Source organism: Camelina sativa, chromosome 1 (genome assembly GCF_030686135.1).
Source record: "Camelina sativa cultivar CO46 ecotype springtype chromosome 1, ASM3068613v1".
Classification (NCBI taxonomy): domain Eukaryota; kingdom Viridiplantae; phylum Streptophyta; class Magnoliopsida; order Brassicales; family Brassicaceae; genus Camelina; species Camelina sativa.
Genome location: NC_141880.1, coordinates 18,276,980 through 18,285,246, shown reverse-complemented (window position 1 = coordinate 18,285,246; position 8,267 = coordinate 18,276,980).

Here is an 8,267-nt window from a genome sequence, read left to right as displayed (position 1 = left end):
GCAACCAATTGAAGAGCCGGATATCCTTGAATTTAAAATATTATCTCCTTAAATTTAAAATATGAACGCGGTTAACGCTTGAAAAGAAGAGATTGTTGTTGTTCTGCTTTCTTGATTAGCCTTTGATTTCAATGATAGTATTGTTTCTGATGAGAAATGGAATATTCTCTCCTTCAAGACCGGAGATTCAAATCGGCTTGTAAATTCATCAGAGTGAGTGAAAGGAAGGCTGTGCACAGGACCGCACCCTGTAGGGAACCAACGTGCAAGAGCCAGAGGATTCTTGAGAAGCAAGTTATCGGTTTCTTGTGCATTAAAAATTTCCGAGAAAGAGTTGAAAAAATGCGATAACGAACTTCCATCTCCCATCACGTGACTCATCGACAATCCTATGAACACTCTGGGGTTGTATTCAAACCATGATTTTGAAGAATTTGATGGGATTTAGTGAATTTTGATAGATTGTAGGGAAGTTCATATGATTTTCTATAAAATTCTTTCAAATCCCACCTAAAACCATGACATTTGGATTTCTGTATTTTTAACTAAACAAATCCTCTAGAATCCTAAAAATTATAAAAATCTTAATCAACAAAACTGTTTTGAATAACAGTGGATTTTAAAGTAGATTTTTAAATCATCAGTTCGATAACAGTGGATTTTAATGGATTTTAAAGTAGATTTTTAAATCATCAGTTCAATAACAATGGATTTTAATAGACTTTTTAAAATCCATGATTGAATAACATAGAATTTATAAATTTCACACAAATCTCTTAAAATGCCAAGTTGAATACATCCCCCGTCGTCTACCAATTCTGTTACCTGAAATACTCCATGTCTTTAGTCTATTTCATATTGCTAACTTTAATTAATTATATACTTTGATGCATCTCTAATCTGACGATGCAAAAGTTTTTATGCAGACTTTGCTAAATCTGACGATGCAAAAGTTTTTATGCAGACTTTGGAGAGTTTGTTGTAGTTCATAGAGTTTAGAAATAATAATAACTAGCATGTTTATTATTTAAGGGTAACTAGGTTTTGAACCCACGCTACGCGTGAGTATATTTGATACATTTTGATGAAAACTATATATGATTGATGACAGTAGTAAAATATTATTTTATAAAAAACTAGATGAGGACCCGTCCGATGTGTGGGTTTAAAGTTTTATAAATGAAATTAAATTTATTACAATTTGTTGTATGTTATATATAAATTTTTTTTTGTTATAATACACTGATTTATATCTATTTACAAATCTTTATGTATGTTACTATTAAAAGTATATTTTTTATACCTAAATGTACTCTTGTATGTTATAAAAATATTCTTTATCACCATTTAGAAACTGTCTATATAAACACATTAAGCCAAATATATTACTTTCACTTCGGGATAGTTTTTTAATTACTAAAATTGTTGGCTCAAAAAACATTTTGAATAAAAAATATATTACATAATGTATTAATAAATGATGTATCATCACAATAATGTATGACCACCATGGAGAAAACATCGGCTCCACCTTCATCCCTTTTGGAGAGAACCTTGTGTCTAGGGATGTTAATATGAGTCAGCAAACTCATTTCTTAAATGGGTAAGTTGAATTAAAAATGAGCCCATTTATACCTATTTATGAGAAAAACTTAAATGAGGTTAAATGAGTTTCCCCATTTAGTCCCATTAAATATATGGATTTTATCATAAATAAATGGGTACCCATGTAGACCCATTTGTATTGATATACTTATTAAATCTTCTTGATCATGTAAAATTATATTTTTTATTAAATTGTAAAATCTCATTTTCCTGCCAATAACATTAAATTATCTATTGTAAAAAAAAACATTAAATTATCTTTCATTAAAAACATGTTTTGTTATCAAAATATTTTGTGGCCAAAATTACAAACTCACAAAATTGCACATTATCACTTAAGTTATACATTTAAATGGGTTTAATAGGTTAACTAGGGCAATATATCTTTAAATGAGTATGGTTTAATGGGTTTCAAATATATATGGGTTGAAATGGGTTTATAGTTAAATGGGGTGGGTTTAAATGGGATGGGTTTAAATGGGGTGGGTTTACCCATTTTAACATCCCTACTTGTGTCCAACCTCCTCCACCATGGAGAGAACTTTGGTTCCGCCTTTCTCCCTTGGAAAGATAACCTTGCGTCCAATCTCCTCCACCTTCCTCCCTTGCAGAGATAACTTTGTGTCCAACCTTCTCTACCATAGGGAGAACCTCGACTCTGCCCTCCTCCTATGTGGAGAAAATATATTCACGCCTTTTTGCTATCTCAAAATGGCTTGTTCCGACAACCAATGAAAGTAAAAACAATTTTCTAACTTCACAAAAAATATTTTGGTAGTAACTAATGTTAAATTTCCCAATGTATTCGTGATAGTAACTATGCCAAATTGAAAGTAAAATAGTTGGCTTAATGTATTTATAGATAACATAATATACTAATCAATGATGTATCATCACAATAATGTATGCCCGCCATGGAAAAAACATCGGTTCCGCCCTCTCCCTTATGGAGAGAACGTTGGGTCCAACTTCCTCCATCATAGAGAGAACCTTGGCTCCGTCTTCCTCCCTTGGAGAGATAACCTTGCGTCAAACCTCCTCCACCTTCCTTTGTTGGATAGATAACCTTGTGTCTAACATTCTCTACCATAGAGAGAACCTCGGCTCTGCCCTCATCTTGTGTGGAGAAAATGTTCACGTCTTTTTGCTATATCAAAATAGCTTGCTCCGACGACCAATAAACGTCAAAACCTTTTCCAATCGTCACAAAATCTTTTGAGAGTAAATAATGCTAAATTTCTCAATATATTTGTGGAAGTGTCTTTGCCACATCATGATGCAGCCTCTGTCTCTGTAACGCTTCAACCGCCACATTGTTTAGTGAGCTCATGTCTACTCTCAGTCCATGGGCCCACCTTCCCAAGTGGACCCTACATCTATTCCCGGCTTGTGGACCAACCTATATTCGATGGCCGGTTTGCTACGTCTGGAAGTCTTTAAAAACTTGATTGCCGACCTTACAAATAAACAAATGATATTTTCTTGTGTTTTGTCCTCAGTCGCACAATTTCGATAATCACTTCCAGAAAGATTATCCATTATGAAGTTCTCTCAAGACCCTTGACTGAAAAAATAAGTGCATTTTGGTGACGTATGTGGCTAAATCAATTGTTTTAAACATTTCCGCAAACCAGGGTGTCAGAGTCTTTGAGCTCCTATAGATCTATCAACAACGATTTATTTGTTTCCAATCTATCTATCTGTGTTTGTTGTACGCTTGTGTTTGATTAGCCTATTTTATCAATTCATTAGGTTGATGAGCTTATATTCGTTATCTCCTTTTAGGATTGAATGAATACTGGTAACAATTATGTTTGCAAAAAAAAAAAGGGTTTATGACCAACCAATTAAGGTTGAGAAATTGAAAGAAAAATAATTTGGCATAATTAAAGAAACAATAGAAAATTATAATCATGTTAATATATGAATCCTAAATCATTCAAAGATTAAAATATAAATTATTACAATCGAAAAATACTACAATAAATTTTAAAATACAGTATTAGAAAAAGATGACTCATATATTAATTTTTTTTTGGTCAACATAATAATCTTACATATTCCCAACTGAAAAATGAGAAAGTAGTAAGAAATTTTGGTTTAAGAAATAAGAAAAATTTACCTTCCCATTAAAATATATTCCCAATTAAACAAAGTTGAAACCAATGTTTTTAAATAAATTATTTAAATATGAGGCGATTTTTGATTATATAGAAGTGAGTACAAAATTTAGAATTAATACTTAATCACTTAAAATTAAAAATAAGTAAAAAATATTATAATTTTGAATTTTATGAAATATCTATATATATGTATATATATAATCTCCTTATAATTATTTTAAAAAACTTTGTTTTTTTCTAAATTCTGAAATTTTTATAATTATCTTTTTACTTTATTAATATTTTTTAAAACAAAATATTTTCTTTTTGTTGTAATCAAAGTTTTCCTATTAAATATTTACAAATGTCAAAATCTCACATTGATGACTTGACACATGTCAAAATCTTGTTAATGACTAACTTTCGAAACCTAACTTTATATAATAAGATTTAAATTAGTATTAAGGAAAAAGTTAAATTTCATATACACAATTTTTTGAAATATAAAAATCAGTTGTGTTATAAAATCAAATCAGATAAAATAAATCATGAATTTAACTCAACATCCAGGCGAGACAAATTTAACTGATGACCTCACATATGCTAAACCATTTCTTTGACCACCAGAAAAACAAGACAATTTTATCATCATGAATTTAACTCGTTTTCATATTTAATTGATCGCTACCACCTATATTTTCGTGTTTTTATTCAATGTTTTCTTATTCTTCATATTATTTCTTGTCATTTCTATTGTCAAATTTTGTGGTAATCGTCATCATTACTTTTACCGTCTGGTTCTTCGCTATACTCTTTTTCTTTTTCATCCTCGTCAACTTCTTCATATTCTTCCACTAAAAAACCTTTTTTTAGACTACCACACAACTTGTTAATCCATCAAACTTCAAGAACAAAATCATTTCTTTTCTCGTAAAAATAAAAAATAAGATAAAAAATAAAAAATTAATGAAAGAATATCAACTCATCTATAAAATCATACACAAAAATAAATTTTACAGCTCATAAGAAATAAAAAGCACAAACGTAGATAAATAAGATAATTTATGTTTTACATAAATACTTATAATATTTTAAACTTTTAAAAGGTTTCGAAATATAAATTTTGAACCTTTTAAAAAGTTTCAATATTTTTAATATTTTAAACTTTTCTTTAAACTTTTCTTTAAACTTTTAAAAGATTTCGAAATATAAATTTTGAACCTTTTCAAAAATTTCAATATTTATAATATTTTAGACTTTTAAAATTTAAAAATGATAATATTTAAAAACTTTTTAAAAGCTAAGAACTTTTAAAAGTTTCAATATTTATAATATTTAAACTGTTAAAAAGTTTCAATTTTATAATATTTTAAACTTTTAAAATTATAATATTTAAAAACTTTTTAAAAGCTAAGAAATTTTAAAAGTTTCAATATTTATAATATTAAAACTTTTATTTTTTTAATATTATAATATATATTTTTGAAAATTTTTAAAGTTTTAATTTGATTAAATAAAAAACTGAATCAAACCGAATATACTTTTAAACTTGGACGCTTGATAAATCAAGTTTTCCTGCTCATTCGTTGTTGGAAGCATATTAATCTTATTTATACTGGTTCTGAATCATTTTCTAAAAACTTTCTAGCCGATGTGGGATATTATACATAGTTCTTTTATTTCCATTAATTTAAAATTTTCCTTTTTCTAAGAAATTCTGGAAATTAAAAAAATGTTAATGAATGACATGTCAAATCCTGATAGGTTGTTTGAAATAATTCTTAATATAGAAAATTCTGGAAATTTTTAAAAAGTTAATTAGTGAAGTGTCTAATCCCAATTGGTGGTTTAAAATCCTAGGTGGACGCCTTTAGGAGCTTATAGCTTCTACTTTTTATTAGTATAGAGTTGACGAGGATGAAGAAGAACAAGAGTATAGCGAAGAACCAGACGGTAAAAGTAATCATGACAATTACCACAAAATTTGACAATAAAAATGACAAGAAAGAATATGAAGAATAAGAAAACATTGAATAAAAAACATGAAAACATGACAATAAAAATGACAAAAAAAAAATTTTAATTTTAAAAGTTTAAAAATTATAATATTTAAAAACTTTTTAGTTTTTATATATAGTTTTTATCGTCATCAATCATATATAGTTTTTATCAAAATATATCAAATATAGTAACATATAGAAGGGTAATTATAAGTGTACATAAAATGGAAACGAGTCATGAGGAGTATGTTCTCCATTTTCTTTCATTCACGTTGTAAGGAGTTACGACTCCAATTTCTCTATTTAAGTTAATGAATAAAACCAAAATAAGTTGTGAAAAACTACAAAACTCAAATCTTGAGTCTTTTATTACTTTCTCTTGCTTTGAAGAGTGAATTGGTTCTAAGATAATAAATGAAATTTATGCGAGTTGGTTCCAATTAATAAACAAAAAAAGTGATGGTCCAGTTGGAGTCGGCTTATTGGGTCATAGTGGCCTTGGAAGGCACAAGCTCGCGCGTAATTCTTCCACCTTAGGAAAGGGATGACCACTGATCCTCTAGTGATCGCTAGCATAGTCATTCTTAACAATATAAATTTTATTCAAAACCTAATATTATAGTAATAAAACAACTTTTATGTAATATTATAAGTAATTTCTCTTTGTTTTATAACAAACTAAATAAGGCCCGCATTATTACGCGGATAAATTTTTTTAAAAATTATTGAGAATAGTAGACATGTTTTTAAATTTTATCTTATAACATTTTAGTATTGAATATGAACTTCTCATAATTCAATTTAATAATCTCTCAGTTCTATTATATAAAAGGTTGAAGGTTTTTTTGCATTATTTTATAATATTTTCTCAAGTTTCTATGTACAATTTTTATCAATATAACAATTTATGACTATTTGAACTATGCAATATATTTTTCAGGAAAACAATCTATTTCACCTCAAAAAGTATCACATCAAGCTAGATAGAGCTTAATCTTTGATCAACAGAAGAAAATCATTATGTTCTTGTTTTTCTTTTAATTTGTTTTAATTAATTTAATTCGGTTCAAATTAGATTATATTTGTTTTATTATTTTATTTAGTTGGTTCAGTAAATAGTGAACCGAGCAAAACATATGTTTGCGGGTAATTAGGTGAAAACTATGTTTCCAAGGAGATATAGATCTTGAACTATGGAGTCTGAGAAATATAGATTGAGAAATATTTTCTTGGAAATATATAGCACGTCGTAATAGATTGAGCTCTATCTGACTTGATATGATATTCTTTTGGAGAAATATACCGTTTTCCGTATATTTTTTATTGGTTGAAGTTTTATAAATGACATAATATTTATTGTTTATTAATCTTTGTGCTTTTATCCAAAAACTCTTATAGGACATGGAGTACCATTTAAATATCTATAACATCGTAATAAACTATATTTTAAGTTTAATTATACATTTCATCTTAATGCATAGAAATAAATATTTTATATCAAACACAATTAATAAATCATATCAAGTCTATATTTTAGTAAGAATTGAAAATACAAATAAAAATTAACAAAATATAATTCGCAATAAAACTGAATCAACATATTTAAGATATATTTGTTATGTTGTTATCTCATAAGTACTAATTTTAACTCATTTCATAATCAATTTTAAATAAGTGAAAATTATAAAATAAAAACATATATAAAGATATATAGACATTACCATCAAATACCATCAAATTAGTGAAGATTCATTCCTATAAATTATAATATATTTCATATTATTTTATGTTTTAACATATGCATTACAAAAATACATGTGTTCAAATTATAAAATCAAACATAAAAAATATGAATAATATTCTTGAATCAATTTTTTAAAAATGATACATATTAATATTTGAATTTTTTTAATCTAAAATAAATTTCATCGTTAGATATTCAGTTTAGTAATCACATTTAACTATCTATTTCATCGTAAAACCATAATTCACTTCTTCATGTATTAGAGTTAAAATTTTAATATAAAAAAACTAATATGAGCATCATATGAGATAATATGTATATTGGTTAGTATTTTAAATTTAACAATAAACAATCAGTAAAAAATCAGTTAACATCCACAAAAAATTTGGAAATTCAAAAATATCATAAATATTATTCTACTATATGTCGTAATTTCATAAGTAATATTTTTGTCAGTTTTCATCGATTAACCAAAAATTCATTCTTACAAACTCAGTTTTTCTATTTTTCTTTTAGGTTTCTCATATTACTATGTGCATTAAAATCTTTAAAAATAAAACATGTAAAACTATACTAATACACATCATGTATTGAAATTTTTTTTTAAGTTCATTACTCTTTCAAGGTTTTGTGTGTTTACTTACAATAAAAATTTATATTACAACGATAAATACAATTTATATTCGACTAAAATTATGTTAAATAACTTATGTTATTCTTTTTCACTTTGTTATTCATTATTTATTGATTAATATACATGTTTAATTAATTTCGTTTTTGTTAACACATGTCAAATTTTATTGAGAATATAATATA